General features: G+C 37.4%; 1 protein-coding gene across 8 annotated transcripts in view; it reads right to left on the reverse strand.

The window, feature by feature from the left end:
* Window positions 1-20188, reverse strand: part of PDE4D (phosphodiesterase 4D) — a 1663062-nt gene that overhangs the window by 1015674 nt on the left and 627200 nt on the right. The gene's annotated exons all lie outside the window — the stretch shown is intronic.

Here is a 20188-nt window from a genome sequence, read left to right on the forward strand (position 1 = left end):
ACACTTAGACCTCACAGATATCCAGGTAATAACCTGGCAAAGATTAATTTGTAAATGTGAAATGTGTTGGTTTGTCTAGTGACAGAGCAGATGCTTTCTGATAATATTATCTCATTATTAAATAAGGCATATTATATATCTATTTCTTCAGTGCACATGGTAAATTTTAATCAACATCATCTGATAACAAAAGATTAGAATAACTGAATTGTGATTATATAAAATGAACTTTTATCATTTAAATATTAAACACACACACTGAAACCATAAATAATATGCTAGTAACAACAATCTATGCTGTGGATTGATGAGGCTTATGGACAGACATGTCTGTTTTTACTTGGTTCTCATTTAGATATAATGCTGTGATGATCTTCAATATTTTACTCCATATAACCTTATATGGCACTAGACAATACCACATAGAAAACAGGATAAACTAATTAAAAAAGATTTGCAGTTCCTATGTCTGCCATTTCCCAAGCACATTCCTCAATGTACAACTATATATCATGATCACTATTTCTCTTCCTATATACTACTGAATCATCCCATGGAAATGCTGCAGTGTTGGAAGTACACTTTTCATTCAATGTAGATGGTCTCTGTTGAGGTATTTGACCATTTGCAGCTAATAGTGTATTTTTTTTTTTTAATCTTCATTTTATTGAGATATATTCACATACCATGCAGTCATACAAAACAAATCGTACTTTCGATTGTTTACAGTACCATTACATAGTGGTACATTCATCACCCAAATCAATCCCTGACACCTTCATTAGCACACACACAAAAATAACAAGAATAATAATTAGAGTGAAAAAGAGCAATTGAAGTAAAAAAGAACACTGGGTACTTTGTCTGTTTGTTTCCTTCCCCTATTTTTCTACTCATCCATCCATAAACTAGACAAAGTGGAGTGTGGTCCTTATGGCTTTCCCAATCCCATTGTCCCCCCTCATAAGCTACATTTTTATACAACTGTCTTCGAGATTCATGGGTTCTGGGTTGAAGTTTGATAGTTTCAGGTATCCACCACCAGCTACCCCAATTCTTTAGAACCTAAAAAGGGTTGTCTAAAGTGTGCATAAGAGTGCCCACCAGAGTGACCTCTCGGCTCCTTTTGGAATCTCTCTGCCACTGAAGCTTATTTCATTTCCTTTCACATCCCCCTTTTGGTCAAGAAGATGTTCTCCGTCCCACGATGCCAGGTCTACATTCCTCCCCGGGAGTCATATTCCACGTTGCCAGGGAGATTCACTCCCCTGGGTGTCTGATCCCACGTAGGGGGGAGGGCAGTGATTTCACCTTTCAAGTTGGCTTAGCTAGAGAGACAGGGCCACATCTGAGCAGCAAAGAGGCATTCGGGAGGAGGCTCTTAGGCACAACCATAGGGAGGCCTAGCCTCTCCTTTGCAGCAACCGTCTTCCCAAGGGTAAAACCTGTGGTAGAGGGCTCAACCCATCAAACCACCAGTCCCCTATGTCTGTGGTCATGTTAGCAACCATGGAGGTGGGGTAGGTGAATACCCCTGCATTCTCCACAGGCTCCTCAAGGGGGCACTACATCTTTTTTTTTTCCTTCTTTTTCTTTTCTTTTTTTTTTTAACTTTCCCTTCTTTTTTAAATCAACTGTATGAAAAAAAAGTTAAAAAGAAAACAAACATACAATAAAAGAACATTTCAAAGAGACCATAACAAGGGAGTAAGAAAAAGACAACTAACCTAAGATAACTGCTTAACTTCCAACATGTTCCTACTTTACCCCAAGAAAGTTACCTAATATAGCAACATTTCTGTGAACTTGCTCCTACTATATCCATCAGAAATTAACAGACCATAGTCATTCCTGGGCATCCCCAGAACGTTAAATAGCTTATCTGTTCTTCTTGGATTATTGTTCCCCCTTCCTTAATTGCTCTCTATTGCTAGTTCCCCTACATTCTACATTACAAACCATTTGTTTTACATTTTTCAAAGTTCACATTAGTGGTAGCATATAATATTTCTCTTTTTGTGCCTGGCTTATTTCGCTCAGCATTATGTCTTCAAGGTTCATCCATGTTGTCATATGTTTCACCAGATCGTTCCTTCTTACTGCCGCGTAGTATTCCATCGTGTGTATATACCACATTTTATTTATCCACTCATCTGTTGAAGGACATTTGGGTTGTTTCCATCTCTTGGCAATTGTGAATAATGCTGCTATGAACATTGGCGTGCAGATATCTGTTCGTGTCACTGCTTTCCGATCTTCCGGGTATATACCGAGAAGTGCAATCGCTGGATCGAATGGTAACTCTATATCTAGTTTTCTAAGGAACTGCCAGACTGACTTCCAGAGTGGCTGAACCATTATACAGTCCCACCAACAATGAATAAGAGTTCCAATTTCTCCACATCCCCTCCAGCACTTGTAGTTTCCTGTTTGATTAATGGCAGCCATTCTAATCAGTGTTAGATGGTATCTCATTGTGGTCTTAATTTGCATCTCTCTAATAGCTAGTGAAGCTGAACATTTTTTCATGTGTTTCTTGGCCATTTGTATTTCCTCTTCAGAGAACTGTCTTTTCATATCTTTTGCCCATTTTATAATTGGGCTGTCCGTACTATTGTCATTGAGTTGTAGGATTTCTTTATATATGCAAGATATCAGTCTTTTGAAAGATACATGGTTTCCAAAAATTTTTTCCCGTTGAGTTGGCTGCCTCTTTACCTTTTTGAGAAATTCCTTTGAGGTGCAAAAACTTCTAAGCTTGAGGAATTTCCATTTATCTATTTTCTCTTTTGTTGCTTGTGCTTTGGGTGTAAAGTCTAGGAAGTGGCCGCCTAATACAAGGTCTTGAAGATGTTTTCCTACATTATCTTCTAGGAGTTTTATGGTACTTTCTTTTATATTGAGATCTTTGGTCCATTTTGAGTTAATTTTTGTGTAGGGGGTGAGGTAGGGGTCCTCTTTCATTCTTTTGGATACAGATATCCAACTCTCCCAGCCCCATTTGTTGAAAAGACCATTATGACTCAGTTCAGTGACTTTGGGGGCCTTATCAAAGATCAGTCGGCCATAGATCTGAGGGTCTATCTCTGAATTCTCAATTCGATTCCATTGATCTATATGTCTATCTTTGTGCCACTACCATGCTGTTTTGGCAACTGTGGCTTTATAATAAGCTTCAAAGTCAGGGAGTGTAAGTCCTCCCACTTCGTTTTTCTATTTTAGAGTGTCTTTAGCAATTCGAGGCATTTTCCCTTTCCAAATAAATTTGATAACTAGCTTTTCCAAGTCTGCAAAGTAGGTTGTTGGAATTTTGATTGGGATTGCATTGAATCTGTAGATGAGTTTGGGTAGAATTGACATCTTAATGACATTTAGTCTTCCTATCCATGAACATGGAATATTTTTCCATCTTTTAAGGTCCCCTTCTATTTCTTTTAGTAGAGTTATGTAGTTTTCTTTGTATAGGTCTTTTACATCTATGGTTAAGTTTATTCCTAGGTACTTGATTTTTTTAGTTGCTATTGAAAATGGTATCTTTTTCTTGAGTGTCTCTTCAGTTTGTTCATTTCTAGCATATAGAAACATTACTGACTTATGTCCATTAACCTTGTATCCCGCTACTTTGCTAAATTTGTTTATTAGCTCTAGTAGCTGTATCGTCGATTTCTCAGGGTTTTCTAGATATAAGATCATATCATCTGCAAACAATGACAGTTTTACTTCTTTTCCAATTTGGATGCCTTTTATTTCTTTGTCTTGCCGGATTGCCCTGGCTAGCACTTCCAGCACAATGTTGAATAACAGTGGTGACAGCGGGCATCCTTGTCTTGTTCCTGATCTTAGAGGGAAGGCTTTCAGTCTCTCACCATTGAGTACTATGCTGGCTGTGGGTTTTTCATATATGCTCTTTATCATGTTGAGGAAGTTTCCTTCAATTCCTACCTTTTGAAGTGTTTTTATCAAAAAGGGATGTTGGATTTTGTCAAATGCTTTTTCAGCATCTATTGAGATGATCAATTGATTTTTCCCTTTCGAGTTTTTAATGTGTTGTAATACATTGATTGTTTTTCTTATGTTGAACCATCCTTGCATGCCTGGAATGAACCCCACTTGGTCATGGTGTATGATTTTTTTAATGTGTCTTTGGATTCGATTTGCAAGTATTTTGTTGAGGATTTCTGCATCCATATTCATTAGGGAGATTGGGCGGTAGTTTTCCTTTTTTGTAGCATCTTTGCCTGGTTTTGGTATTAGATTGATGTTAGCTTCATAAAATGAGTTAGGTAGTGTTCCATTTTCTTCAATGTTTTGAAAGAGTTTGAGTAAGATTGGTGTCAGTTCTTTCTGGAAAGTTTGGTAGAATTCTCCTGTGAAGCCATCTGGCCCTGGGCATTTATTTGTGGGAAGATTTTTGATGACTGATTGGATCTCTTTGCTTGTGATGGGTTGGTTGAGGTCTTCTATTTCTTCTCTGGTCAGCCTAGGTTGTTCATATGTTTCCAGGAAATTGTCCATTTCCTCTACATTATCCAGTTTGTTGCCATACAGTTGTTCATAGTATCCTCTTATAATTTTTTTAATTTCTTCAGGATCTGCAGTTATGTCACCTTTTTCATTCATTATTTTGTTTATATGGGTCTTCTCTCTTTTTGATTTTGTCAGTCTAGCTAGGGGCTTGTCAATCTTGTTGATCTTCTCAAAGAACCAACTTTTGGTGATATTTATCCTCTCTATTGTTTTTTGTTCTCTAGTCATTTATTTCTGCTTTAATCCTTGTTATTTCTTTTCTTGTACTTGGTTTAGGATTGGTTTGCTGTTCATTTTCTAGCTTCTTCAGTTGATCCATTAGTTCTTTGATTTTGGCTCTTTCTTCCTTTTTAATATATGCATTTAGTGCTATAAATTTCCCCCTTAGCACTGCTTTTGCAGCATCCCATAGGTTTTGGTATGTTGTGTTCTCATTTTCATTCGTCTCTATATATTTAGCAATTTCTCTTGCTATTTCTTCTTTAACCCACTGATTGTTTAGGAGTGTGTTGTTTAACCTCCAGGTATTTGTGAATTTTCTAAGTCTCTGATGGTTATTGACTTCTAATTGTATTCCATTGTGGTCAGAGAATGTGCTTTGAATAATTTCAATCTTTTTAAATTTATTGAGGCTTGTTTTATGTCCCAGCATATGATCTATTCTGGAGAAAGTTCCATGAGCACTAGAAAAGTATGTGTATCCTGGTGATTTGGGATGTAATGTCCTGTATATGTCTGTTAAATCTAATTCATTTATCAGATTGTTTAGGTTTTCAATTTCCTTATTGGTCTTCTGTCTGGTTGATCTATCTATAGGAGAGAGTGATGTGTTGAAGTCTCCCACAATTATTGTGGATACATCAATTGCTTCCTTTAGTTTTGCCAGTGTTTCTCTCATGTATTTTGTGGCACCTTGATTGGGTGCATAGACATTTACGATTGTTATTTCTTCTTGCTGAATTGCCCCTTTTATTAGTATGTAGAGGCCTTCTTTGTCTCTCAAAACATCCCTGCATTTGAAGTCTATTTTATCTGACATTAATATTGCTACACCTGCTTTCTTTTGGCTGTAGCTTGCATGAAATATTTTTTTCCATCCTTTCACTTTCAGTTTCTTTGTGTCCCTGTGTCTAAGATGAGTCTCTTGTATGCAACATATTGATGGTTCATTTTTTTTTGATCCATTCTGCGAATCTATATCTTTTAATTGGGGAGTTTAATCCATTCACATTCAATGTTATAGCCGTGAAGGCATTTCTTGAATCAGCCATCTTATCCTTTGGTTTATGTTTGTCATATTTTTCCCCTCTGTCTATTAATATCCTTTATTGTACCCATACCGAATCTCTTTAGTACTGAACCTTTCTCCAAGTCTCTCTGTCCTTTCTTTGTTTCTCTGTCTGTAGGGCTCCCTTTAGTATCTCCAGTAGGGCAGGTCTCTTGTTAGCAAATTCTCTCAGCATTTGTTTGTCTGTGAAAAATTTAAGCTCTCCCTCAAATTTGAAGGAGAGCTTTGCTGGATAAAGTATTCTTGGCTGGAAATTTTTCTCACTCAGAATTTTAAATATATCGTGCCACTGCCTTCTCGCCTCCCTGGTGGCTGCTGAGTAGTCACTACTTAGTCTTATGCTGTTTCCTTTGTATGTGGTGAATTGCTTTTCTCTTGCTGCTTTCAGAACTTGCTCCTTCTCTTCTGTGTTTGACAGTGTGATCAGTATATGTCTCGGAGTGGGTTTATTTGGATTTATTCTATTTGGGGTTCACTGAGCATTTATGGTTTGTGTATTTATGTTGTTTAGAAGATTTGGGAAGTTTTCCCCAACAATTTCTTTGAATACTCTTCCTAGACCTTTACCCTTTTCTTCCCCTTCTGGGACACCAATGAGTCTTATATTCGGACGCTTCATATTATCTATCATATCCCTGAGGTCCATTTCGAGTTTTTCAATTTTTTTCCCCATTCTTTCTTTTATGCTTTCATTTTCCATTCTGTCATCTTCGAGGTCACTGATTCGTTGTTCAACTTCCTCTAGTCTTGTACTATGAGTGTCCAGAATCTTTTTAATTTGGTCAACAGTTTCTTTAATTTCCATAAGATCATCCATTTTTTTATTTAGTCTTGCAATGTCTTCTTTATGCTCTTCTAGGGTCTTCTTGATTTCCTTTGTCTCCTGTACTATGGTCTCATTGTTCATCTTTAGTTCTTTGAGTAGCTGCTCTAGGTGCTGTGTCTCTTCTGGTCTTTTGATTTGGGTGCTTGGGCTTGGGTTATCCATATCATCTGATTTTTTCATATGCTTTATAATTTTCTGTTGTTTTTGGCCTCGTGGCATTTGTTGAACTTGATAGGGTTCTTTTAGGATTTGTAGACCAATTGAAGTCCTTATCTCTAATTTATCAGATCTACAGCTTCGTGGAGTACACTTTCTGTAACTAACCAGCAGGTGGTGTCCACGAGCCACCTGTTCTCCACAAGCCAGTTCTCCCCTGCTTAGCCTTTTTGGTGAGTGGGGGAGTGAGTCTTGTGGGGTCCAATTGGTGTACCAAGCTTGCCTGTGTAGTTGGTGTTGCCTGCCCTGTATATGGGGCGTGTTTCTGGGCAGTCAGGGAGGGGGGGTGGCTCTAACAATCAAATCTCCCTGGTAATCCTAGAGTTTTAAAGCTGCTGCAATAGTCTAATCCTTCAGTTCAGTCCTGCCACAGTTTGTCTCTGCCACTGACCCACAAGTCCTTGGTATTGGCGTATGGCTCCTGAGACTTGCAAGTGGGCCCCTCTTCCAGGCCGTGCACCCCGGGTCCTCTGTTGAGGGATGACTGTGCTATGTCACAGGTGAGTGCCGTCCCCCCAGGGCGGTTCTGGGCTGCTAGGCTGTGTAGGGAGGCTCCCAGTCTGCTGAAATGATGGCTGAATGGGGCTTTGTTAATTCACACTGCTCTACCTTCCCAACTCTGGGACATTCAGCTGAGGTTGCAGGGAAGGCTAATGTCCACGCCCAGTTTTGTGGTGTGTGCCTGTTATTTGAAGCACTTCGGTCACACTGGGTTGTCTGGGGCAGTTCTGGGCTATGGGGCTGGCGATGGGCAGGAGTGTTTCCTGTCCACCAGGATGATGGCTGTGAGCGGACACCCCCCTTTTCTTGGGAAGTTGTGGTGTTTAGTGAATTTTCTCAGCCACTGGATTATTGCGTTTTGTCTCAGAGCTCTCCTAGTTCTGCTCTTGACTTGACCTGCCCAAATTGCAAGTCTTTGAAGTTTTCTGTATTGGGCTTCTTAGAGTAATTGTTTTAGAAAAAGAAAAAAGGATTAAAAAAAAAAAAAAAAAACGACCCTCCTCAGATATCTAATGGGTTATTGAAATGCTAATAGACAAAGCAACCAGGGCCATTAAGGAAAGGTCCACAGGGCAGAGAGATCAGCTTTTCTTCAGGATTTGCATATGCACCTCGCGGCCTGAGCTCAGGCCTGAGCTCTGCCCTTCCCCTTTCTATGTTCACTAGAACTCCAAAAATCCTCCGCTTTTATTTTGGAGTTTTTCGTGTTGTTTTTTTTCTATGCCTGTCTCCTCTCTGCTGGGCTGGCTGCTCTCAGATTCTCTGGTGTCTGGTCTCAGTCTGTCTATGGTTGGAGTTTGGATCAGCAGAATGAGTTTCCGATAAGGGCTGCCACTGCAGTTCTCCCTTCTCCTTCCCGGAGCTGATAGCCCCTCCTCCCACGGGACTGAGCCTGGCAGGGAGGGGCGCGGGTCCCCTGGCCGCAAAAACTTACAGATTTCGCTGATCTCAGCAGTTCCACGTTTTCATGAGTGTTGTATGAAGTATGCCCAAAGACAGATTGCTCTGTGGTGTCCAGTCCACGCAGTTCCTGGCTTTCTACCTACTTTCCTGGAGGAGTAACTAAAACATACAGCTCACCAGTCTGCCATCTTGCCCCGCCTCGCTAATAGTGTATTTAAATGCTTCTTCAGCTGAATTGGGGAGCAGTCGTTGTATGTCTGGCCTTGGGATGGAAATATGTAACATCGAGAGCAAGCTGGAAGATAGTTTTCATTATGGAGTAGTGGTTAAGGGCACAGACCTTGGAACCAGATTACCCAGGCCAAAATCCATTTAGTAGCTATGGGCTCTTGCAAGTTACTAAAGCTCTCTGAGTTTCAGTTCCTAAAACAAAATCTTTACAGGGTTGGTGTAAACAGTAAATAAGGTAATGAATGCAAAGTTCTAAGAGTACCTGGCACATTAAAAAAGCCCTCATATATGTCAGCTGCTATTACTATCCTGTTTCATACATAGCCTTCTATGATGTCAACATTTCAAAGTGGGGAGCATATCAAACGTATTAATTGAAAAATTATCATTACTAGGATTATTAAAGTTTGATATGACTAATATATCCAATGGATATCTTGAGAAGTGATCTTGTTATTAAACACTAATCTTCCAAGGGTGACATCAAAGTTAAAGTGGAAAACCCAAAGCAAAAACAAAACAAAATAAAAAGGTTACAGAGGATAAGGAAATGGTAAAGGACAAGGAAAAGAGACTGATTTTCCAAAGGAACCTATGGATAAACTGGAAAATAAGAAAACGTACGGAAAATATATAGAAATTTTAAAGGGAATTTTGATTTTGTCTAGCCACACTTTCAAATACTCCTAATAAAGCATTTTGCTAGATTTTGAGAGAAATAACGAAGTTGAATTTTCAATAAGGGCTTTCTTTTGCCTTCCAAAAAAGGTATACGGTAGGATCTCATTTTATGTGGCCAATATGTTCCAAGACCCTTCAACTAAGTTGAAAATCATGCATAATAGCAAAATCCATTAAGTATTTCTTATACGAACATACCTAGTACACATTTTTTATAAATAAGGCAAATAAACACTCTAGTAACAAGTGAAGAGAATTAATTATAGAAATAATTTTAAAAAAATTTAATTCTCACTCTCTTATTTTTTTTAATTGCCTATCATATATACCTGAATTCACTTGTGTTCAGCTCACATAAAAGGAGGTCCTACTGTATTTTCTTTCACAGACATGTTATCAGTATTAATAAAAAATCTAAGCCTCAAGAACATTACGTTTATTAAGTTACATAGAAATGCATTTTCTAAATTGTTTTATTGTAAACATAAAATGCATACAATGTACCATCCCCCTGAGTTCCCCATAGCATGTATTTGTGGGTATTTTGAAATGAAATTATTGAAGTCTACATTGCTGAGAAATGACCGGCAATATTTATGAGAGTAGTTTAAGTAGAGGATAGTTATTTATTTACACATTTTTTGTGATTTTTATACTAGAGATCATAATTTAAAATATTTACCATGTATTCTATCTTACAGAAAGCTCTCCCAAGGTCACAGTCCAAATATCTTATATTTAATAGAATATAGATCATTAATAACATTACTTCATTTATAAAAATCTCAAAATATTCTCCCATGTTCAAAATATTTGAGGCACAATATTTTTTAAAATATATGAACTTGAACTTGTTTTTTTAAAAGGGAAGACAACCATAATGGCCATTCATATACTACTAACAGGGTGTTCATTCTCATCAAACTTAAGGCAAAATTTTTAAAACCAAAAGTTGAGGTTATTGAAAATATCAACTAAAGAAGATGGGGTAGCTTTGGGGACTACATTCCCAGATATATGATATTGATTCCTAGAAGCAAAACATTGATTATTAATCATATCACTGATAGTATTTCACAGAGTGAATGCTGCCGATAACATGGGCTCATTCTGAGTAAGTCATGTTCAACTAACCTCAACCTCTTTCTTGACAAAATTTTAGCTCTAAGGAAGCTATAGGATATATAGACTTCAATATGATTCTGGCAGCCTTCCACAGCATTCTTGTGAATAAAGTAATGAAATATGATGTGGATGATAGTGTTCTTGTGTGGATTAATTGCTGGTTGCTAGTTAAATAACTATACTCAGACAGTATTGATTAACAGCTTGGGATAAAGCTAGAAACATGATTCAAAGGAAATCCAAGATTCTGATCTTATATTTTCATCAATGACCTAAGTGAGGATAACGAAGTCTGGTTTATCAATTTTTGTGCGTAACAGAACAAAAAAAATTTAGGACAAAATTATCTTGAAGAAATGAATAGAAGGAACAAAAAAAATTAAATTCAACATGTATGACTGTAAAGGTCTACATTTAATAAAAGGCAGACAAAAAACTACAGTGTGAAGGAGGTTTGGCTTGTAGAAGTTTTGTGGGGGAATAAAGGTGGCTAGTTGATCATCAAGTGATATAAATTACAGTACACTGAAACCATAAAATAGTTAAATATCTTAAATGGCATTCAAGGAAAAGAACATGAATTGCAAAAAAAAAAAAAAAAAAAAAAAAAGGCACCTTAACTGCATTCAGTGTGTTGATTGGATCATATTTGTAGTGTTGTGTTTATTTCTTATTTATAGTTAATGTTTGAAAACTATAGAGAGTTCAGATATCAAAATGCAAAATTTGGAAGGATAATGAAAACTGGGCCCAACTGTTGTTTGCTGGTTTTAAATGAATGTACGTTCAATGAATACTTGATAGATGAAAAAAAAAGGAGGAAGAAAGTGAGAAAGAAGGGGGGACTAGAGAAAGGATAAAGAAATTAAGGATGGTTAGCATGGTAGGTTGAAGAAACCATGTTCTTAGTCTTAATCCCATTCCTGTGGGGAAGAACCCATTGTAAATAGGACTTTTTGAAGATGTTAATTGTAGTTAAAATGTGGCCAAATGAATGAGGTTGGGCTTTAATATGGATTGCTGGAGTCCTTTATAAGCAGAATGAAATTCAGAAACAGGGAGAGAAAGCCATAAGAAGCTAGAAGCTGGAAGTCAATGGAACCCAGAAGAAAATAGAAGCAGAGCTGCCATGTGCATTGCCATGTGATGGAAAAGCCAAGGACTCAACAATCGCTGGCAGAATGCTACAGTCTTCAGGAAGAAAGTATCGTCTTGCTGATGCCTCAATTTTGGACTTCCAGCCTCAAAACCATGAGCCCATAAATTCCCATCATTTAAGCCAACCGATTTTGTGGTATTCAAGATTGCGGCCAGGAAACTAAGAGAGCTTGAAGAAGGAAATTACAAGAACTGGAATTATAGCTGTTCTTTTAAGTAATCAAGGCACTTAGAGGGCAGATGGAATAGAGAGACCTGCTGTTATTCCAGAGGGGAGAGCTAAGACCAATTGCTGGATATTACCAAGGGGCAGATGAGAGGAACATAAAGAAAGACCACATAATAATCAGTATGTTCTAACAGTGGACCAAGCAGTATTGTGAAATAATCTATCATTAGAAGTATTCAATGAGGGTGAGCCAGCCTTTGAAATACAAATACAAGTGCTAGACTGTAGGGAGGCAAGATGAAAAGCTATGGACCCTGTCATCAAAGAAATTACCATCTAGTTGGAAGACAGGCATGCAACCATTCACAAAACGCATAGGCGTAGGCGAGGGAGCATGAAATAACGAGCCTCCTCTCCATCCTCTGCCTGTAATACGTTTATCCTCGCCATTCCTAACCTCTCCGCTATTTTCTTTCTCTCTTTGATCTCTTAACGCATCTTTCAAGACCCATTTCTACTATTCCTTCAAAGGCAAAGCCCGGCATGACTGCCTCGGCCTCCTTTATCTTCCCTTTTCTCTGCTCCCAAGCCTAGTCAGTGAAACTAACTCATAAACATATAATATTAACATGGTAAATAATATCCAGTTCAATGAATTCTTATACTAGAATGTACACTGGCAACCAGACTGTAAATTGCAGTGTAGTATGAAATTACCATATATATATGTATATATATATACTTGTATATATCAAAGAAAGTATCAATAATCATACTTTAAGAAGGCACATGTGAGTGAGAACATCAACAAAGCATATTGCCCATGTCTATTAATTAAAAATGTTGGAACTTGGTGTTTTTTCCCTTTATGAAAGCCTGACTTGGTTTGATTTGAGTGTTACTTCCTGAATTCAGGTGCAGGTGCTAATTGGTATCAAGGCATGTAAATCTAGAGAGGTAGATAAAGGAAGAACATCTGGAAATAGAAATGTCACCAAAATAAGAGTTTGCTTTGATGATACGCATGGTTGAAAAAGCTTCAAAGCAAGTCAGTGGATGGGAATGTTCTACATCTCTTGTAATGAAATATAGCCACCAAGATGAAATATTTATTGCTCAGCAATGTTGTTGTCTAGTTGTTCATACTGCTTGAATATTTATGAAGTTTACAGTTGGCATGTGGAATTTCCATAAACTGATTAAAGAATTTAATTGTAAATGTTACAAGCTGATTTCTTAGCTTGTATTTCACTTTGTTTATGTGCTTGGTTTACAGTAAATTTTCAGACTGAATAATGTACAGGGATTTGAATTAGGTGACAAAGTCATGACACTGATTAAGTGAATGTGGCTGTAAAACGAGTACAGAGTTTGACCACAGTAAATGTGTGGAGGCCTCAGGGCCAGATTTCCTCGGCTGATCTAGGTCCTGAGTTGGCCTAGAAGTTCACTCAGGGGACTTAGTAAATACACCACCAAGACCAGATATTAAAAATTAATAGACATATATGAAATCCTCCTCCAAGAACCATCCTTGGAAACACAAGGATTTGATGGAGAGGAAGTTTCACAAGTTTTGAACTTTGAAACAGTAGGAAGGGATAAAGGAAGCAAATAATGGCAGTAATCTGTTGGCCATCTTCTCCACTGCCTTGGGCCTCCTCTATTTTGTCTTGCAAAAGAATGAAACAGAAAAAATAAGGGGTTGATACTGGGCAGTGAAAACTCCCATTTACTACCAGATCTATCTGTTATCTTTGTCTGTCTCTTAATCTTTCCTTATAACTTTTGAAACCCCCAGTGGTGCAGACCTTCAAAATGTTCCATTCTTTCTATGGTAGATCAAATATTGCTGCTCATTTTTTTCAGTTATCATCCTCAAATAGGAGTAAGGGGAAGTCAGTTAATTTAGTGGACATTAACATTTTTGCTACAGTAAAAGACCTTAAATAAGATTCCTTTTCTGGGTCATAAAATAAAGATGAGTTTAAAGTTCATCATCATCATACACACACACACACACACACACACACACACACATACACACACATATATATATATACACATATGTATGTAATTTTTACTTATTACAAACTGAAAGTGCATTAATATTGCTTGTACTCATCCGAACATTAATCTCTTTTAAAAACTCTTACCATGTTTTATTCCTATCAGCTTAGCTTGTTATAGCCCAGAAAAGTATAATATTATAGAATCGTAGACATTTTACTGCATCTTCTTTTTCCTCAGATAATTTATAACATTGGTTTTAGTATTCCCCAAGGGACTCTATCTATACCCTTTCCTATCTAGAGAAATACTCATTTATACTTAACTTTTGTTTCTTTTTTCTAGGCTATTACTTTTCATGTCAAAGCATACTGTCTTTACACCCAATTCTATTTTGACTCTATTTTTTAAAATAGCCTTTGGTATAAAACTTTTAAAAAGTTTAAGGTAATTATATCTGCTAGTTTTTCTTTACCCAAAATTGGTTTGCTTCTTACTACCTAAAATCCAAAAAGTTAGAAGTTATGTACTCTTTATTGTTATTTCCCCCAAAATGTTATTTTAATAACATGAAAATGTGAATGGATTTAAGTGCATGGGCACTTGGTAGTTATGTGGAATGTTTCCTTCCATGAGCTGCTTCCTATACACATTTATTTCCATCATCTTGTGAGATGATGATTTCTCTAATATTGCAGTCTGATGGACTATCAGTAGAACCTAATCTAGGATTAATTACTATGCAAGCCAAACCAGACTTACAGAAGAGGCCACAACAGGGCACCTCCTTCCTTGGAAAATTCTTCTTGTCAAAGTCAATGAATAGGGAAGCTATAGCTGTCTCTATAAGGAAGTCAGAATGTAAGTTTGAGCAATGTAGATATTGCTGGAAAAAATGTTGGCTTCATGCACATGAAGGCTGCATGCTTAGCACTCCAACAGCCAGAGTACAGCCAGCCTTAGTCCAAAAGAACCGATCTCGAACTGGAGTCCTCAAACTGGAGTCTGAGCTCTTCTGGTGGTGCCTGTGGTGGGGAAAGGGGAGACAACCAGGCAGAGTAGGTACACCATGGCTCAAGCAGAGGATGTCATCTGTTGGGGCATTCAGAGGGGGAAGCAGGGATTTTACTGAGTATCAGTGAAAGAAATGACTGTTTTGAACAATGATTGGCAGAAGTATGATTAAACAAACTTTCATTTAATGTGGTGAAGTACTGGCAGTTCTAGGTTCCAGTCAAGAGAGACATATTGAAATATATATATACAGGATCACAGTGATTCCAGTAACAAATGTGAGGATTTCTAGTATTTCAGGGATTCTTATTATTGTTCCCCCTTTTCTTAAAGCTTTTGGAGGAAAACAAAAATTGCAGTGAAATGAAATGTTCCATATTCATTTTGCCATTCACAAATTAGACATTCTTATGGAGATATGAATTTTAATCTCTGCAGTACTTTTCAAGAAGAGAGAATTATACAAAATATTTTGCCTATTGACATGTTTTGTGCAAGGAAAACTTTATATTTGTAATTTCAATGTTTAAATTGTGCTTATGACCTTTTCCATATAAGTTTCTAAAAATTAATGTTTCTTTAGCCTTATTTTGTTATGAAAAAAAGTATAAAATAAAAAAGTTACAAGACTTCTGTATGTTGTTTAATTTGGTTTATATGCTTTTCTGATCTTGCCACACGTTTTAAATTGTAACATGAAAAGCTATTTTACTTTTTGAAACCATCCATATTCAAGTAACTCAAGTATTAAAAGCATAGCTCTTAGGACTTCTCATGACAATATAAAAGAAGAAAACAGGATTTTTAAAGCCAAAGCTGCCTCCTATCAAAATTCAGTTCAACTCAACAGATAATTAGCTTATTGATCACCTACTATATAACAAAGAAATAAACATGCTATGGTCACTTTCCACCTAATGAGGCATAATAGTGAGGAATAATAGTGGGAGCTAACATTTACTGACAATTTACTAAATGACAGGCACTGTTTAGGAGCTTTACATACATCGTCATATTTAACCCTAACAATTAATTATGAAGTAACTACTCTTAATATGCCCACTCTAGAGATGAGGAAACTGAGGTAGAGTATGGTTAAGTAACCTGCCCAAAGTCAAACAGTTTCTAAGTGGCAATCCAACTTTTGAGCTTGCACTTTAAGCCATTAAACTATACTGATCCCTCCTCCTCGTCATCAATAGCCAAATTTTGTGATAAGTGCTTTCATTTTTATGCTCTAGGAACCTAGGGAAGAAAATGCTGATTTGTTCCCTATTGGGGGAATCTGGGAAGGTTGTAGGTAAGAAGTTGTTTCTGTACTGGACTTCAAAAGACAGGGAGACATTCCACACATGGAAGGGAGAGCATTTTAGCTGGAAAGATTAGTCAACAGGATTGGGAAACCTCTAGAGAACACTTTTCCCCAGAAGCGTTCTGGGTAATTCCAGGGCACAGTGGAAATTTCCATATCCATATTTCCACTACCCAACTCCCACCCCCGGGATATGGCTGACCCCTCTAGAAACTATGGGACTTCTTCTTTTGGGTTCTGGACTCCTGCCCAAACCTTATTAGACCAGGCAGTTTGAAGGTGAGTATCAGATTCCCTGAACCACTTTCTCTTAAACAGGATTCAGGAAATTTTTTAGCTGGAACATCTTGTGCTATGCACACAATACCTCAATTCAAGTGATTTTCCTCAGATCTAAAGTCCTGACCCTGCTCAGCTTAATTCCGTGGTTTTGATTGCTATCACTAAGGCAGAAGAAAACATTACAATTTGAGAAGATACTTTCATAATTACTGATATGTCTCTAAACTAATGTGTCATTTACTTTTAACACTCAAAGTTTGAAAGTCGTGATTTCATATCTCTTCCATTAAGGATAGAAAAGAACACTGTGGAACTGTCTCCAGGGTAAACATGGTGCTATGGAGAAAGGAAAATCATACTTTCAAATAGCAATTCAAAGTTTCATAAACCTCCCTGGAATAGTCTTGCAGTCAACAAATGTTTTAAATTTACACTGAGAGCAGAACTTCTACTAGGTGCCAGGACTCGTACTAAATGCTTTTATAGAAATTATCTAAAGCCACACATTTATATGAGGTAGACATTATAATACTCATTTTGTAGGACAGGAAACTAAGGATTCACAAGGAAAACAACTAACCTAAAGTCAGATAACTTATAAAAATAGTGGCTTAATCTGAACAATTTGTTTTTTCCATATGGTGAAGAATACAATGTTTGGGGCTATATCCCCTAACATGCTTTCAACCTCGTTGGAAAGAAATGATGCATGTTCAAAAATAAGCAGATAGTAATCGTGCCTGTCTCATAGTGTTGTGGTTATGAAAATTCGTTGCACTTTGAGCTGGCTAATTCAAGGCAACTTCAGGAGTGCAGAATTCCTCTGAGGGACAGAACTGCTATGATGCTTAGTCAACCACTTAAAAGGCTATTGATTATGAAAGGTGAGCCTTTCTATGTATAATGCAGACAGGAAAAGTTTAGACAACAACAGACAAGGTAAACTATTAAGCGTAAAGAAGTAAACAGAGTTGAACCCTGGCATTTTGTGAGGGTGATGACCCTAGTAGAAGAAATAGTAGAAGAGTCTACCTGGTCAGGGAGAAATTCCTTGTGTATGGGGTGTCTGAAAAGTGCCTGAGAGCCCGGATTCTATTGTTCAAATTCCAGTCGGTTCCTGCTTATGCTATAATTAGCGTCAGTTACCACAAAACTTTCAGTAAATCCTATAACTGACAATAACCATCTGTCAGTACGCTTTGAAGGACAATGGAAAAGAGCTGGAATCCTGCAATTCCTCAGAGTGGCCGGCGGAAAGAAATCAGAATTCCAAGGCAAAATTAGAAGCAGCCGTCAAGAGCCAGGTAAGTGTACAGAAGAGGATTGCAGAGAAAATTTGCTCAGAGCAGACATGGAGCAGCTCTCCCTTTCAACAAAGGTTGCAGAGGAAAGGAACCCTTGAAAGGAGGAGAGGGATATCAGGTCTCCTCATTCCAAGGGATGGAGACTTGAGCCATTTTCTTCAGATGTTAAAGAAGGCGGTGACCAGAGAGCTGGAGGGTTTGGGGACATCTGGATGGCAGACACTTGTGTCTATAATATGAAGCACAGTGCAAGGTGCCATCTACACAGTACAGAACATGCATTATAGCAGAGCAGAGGAGGAAGGAATCATTTTCACATAGGGGGACAGAAAATACACCACAAAGGACATAGCATTTAATGTAGTCCTGGAGAGATATGTAGGATTTTTACAAGCAAAGATTAATGGAAGGAATTTCCATTCATTGAAAAAAAAAAAAATGCATGAGAGCTGCTAATTTCAATGCATATTCTGAAAATGGAGCAGGATTCAGAACTAACTTAACTCAGCTACATATTTAAAAGCAATGAAAGATCTGGGTGAAAAAGAAGATTGAAGTTAGAGAGAGGAGGGTTAGGGATTTATTCCACAGGAAACAGAGTCATTGAAAGTGTTGAAAAAGGGAGTAAACTTACCTGGTGGTTGTTGGCAGATGGATTGCAGTCCGGACATAAGTAGTATAAAGAGCTTGGGTTTCAACATGTTGAGTTTAAAGAGCTGGCATGCCATAAATATCCAATCTATTGGTCATGCGAGACTAAAACTTAGAAAAGCTTTCAGGAGAAAAGATATTGATCAATGCGTGATTCCAAAGGGCTAAAGTAATGATTGACTCTGTGGCAGTGGATGGGCGTTCCGAAGGAGAGAGTAAGAAAGATGGAAAAAATGACAGCTTGTAAGACTCTGGTGTGATTTAGTGAGTGAGAAGTAGAAACCTGAGATGGTATGGGTCAGGAAACAATGTGAGCTTTTCAGAAAGGATGAGGTGATTTAATGTGTTATGAAGGATGATGACCCAAAAAAATAAATAAATCCATGGAGTGCTATTTTCTCATTTGATGGAAATGAGATGTAAAATAAATCCCTTGTAAATGATTTTGTAATGCACTGCATATGAAGAACCTAAGTGAGACATTTAAGTTTAAAATGTGTCCAATTCAGGTCTTTCCAAGTTGGTGTTTGATCTTTTTCCCATTTGTATTAAAAAAAAAAGTCCTTCATCCAGAATGCATTTTAGTGAATATGAAAATGGACACAAAAATGAAACAAATAATAGCAGAGTATCTTCAAAGTCACTATTGCTAAAATCATCCACATCCCTGTTACTCAAAGCCTGGTCTGTGAACCAGTGACCTTAGCATCACTTGGGAGCTTGTTAGAAATGCAGCATTCCAGGCTCATCAGAGACTTACAAATCAGAACCTGCATTTTTAACAGGCTGATTCATTCATTAAAATTTAGAAGCATGCGGTACATAGTACTATTCTGTCTATAAGCCAGCTTAAAGACATAGGTGACCACTGATATTTTCAACAATATATTTATAGATTCCTGACTTCACACTGAAAGCTAATAATCAAACATGTTTTAGTTCCCAGGCTATCACTCAATAGCAGTGGGATAATCACTTCTCTCTAGTCTTCAGTTTCATTGCAAAAGCAGCAGGCACATCCAATCTTATAATTCTGTTATTTTAAATAAAACAAGTTTAAGGGGCAGAGCTCCTACTTGTCAGAATTTTCCATGTAACACTGACATCATGATGGTAAGAGGGACATTAAGGGCATATATTAAACAAAAGCAAAATATGTAACACCTAGAACTTGTAATGAAAAAACAAGAACAAGAACGACTTGGGGAGGAAATATTTGGAAACCAAAATCTGAGGTAAGTTGCTATTACTTGCTGCTCCAAGTAGTTCAAGGTTCTTGAGGAGGGCTGTTTCTTACTTAAATAATGCAAAACAGGAAAAACCCCTCATGATGACAGTAAATAGCATATATGGAATGCTTACTATGCAGGATATATTCACATGCATGATTTTATTGACCCCCACAACATTCCTAAGAGGCAGCCAGCACAGGTATTATCCCTATTTACAGATATATATATATATATATATACACACTGAGGCTTAGAGAAGTTAATAGCTTACACAAAGTCATACACCTTGGAAGAGACAGAGATGGGAATCCAACCCAAGCCTGTCTGATTGAAAAGTAGAGTTTTTAAGTACAATGCTATTAAATGAGGGCTTACTATTAAAGCTGACTATATTATTTAGGGACAAGAGTTCACCTATACTTCAGGCTTCAATCCTCTTATTCCATCAGATGAGGTGAAGAAGTCCACGCTAAAGCATAATGGGAATGTAGTGTGAGTGAGAAATCAATTTTTGTTGTGTCTGAAATTTGTGAGTGTGTGTATATCTGTATGTGTGTGTTTGGGGGGGGTGTGTTATAACAGCAGAACCTAGTTTATTCTATTACAGTATCTTTATATGTTGTCAAGGGTCTTCATTTATTCCATATTCAACAAATATTTATCACAGCACCTTATGTGAACCAGTCAATAGCCTAGGTGCAGTGGCATATATAATGGTATGCAAAACAGATAAAGCCCATGCCATTATAGTGATCACC

Source organism: Choloepus didactylus, chromosome 11 (genome assembly GCF_015220235.1).
Source record: "Choloepus didactylus isolate mChoDid1 chromosome 11, mChoDid1.pri, whole genome shotgun sequence".
In the NCBI taxonomy this organism is placed as follows: Eukaryota; Metazoa; Chordata; class Mammalia; order Pilosa; family Megalonychidae; genus Choloepus; species Choloepus didactylus.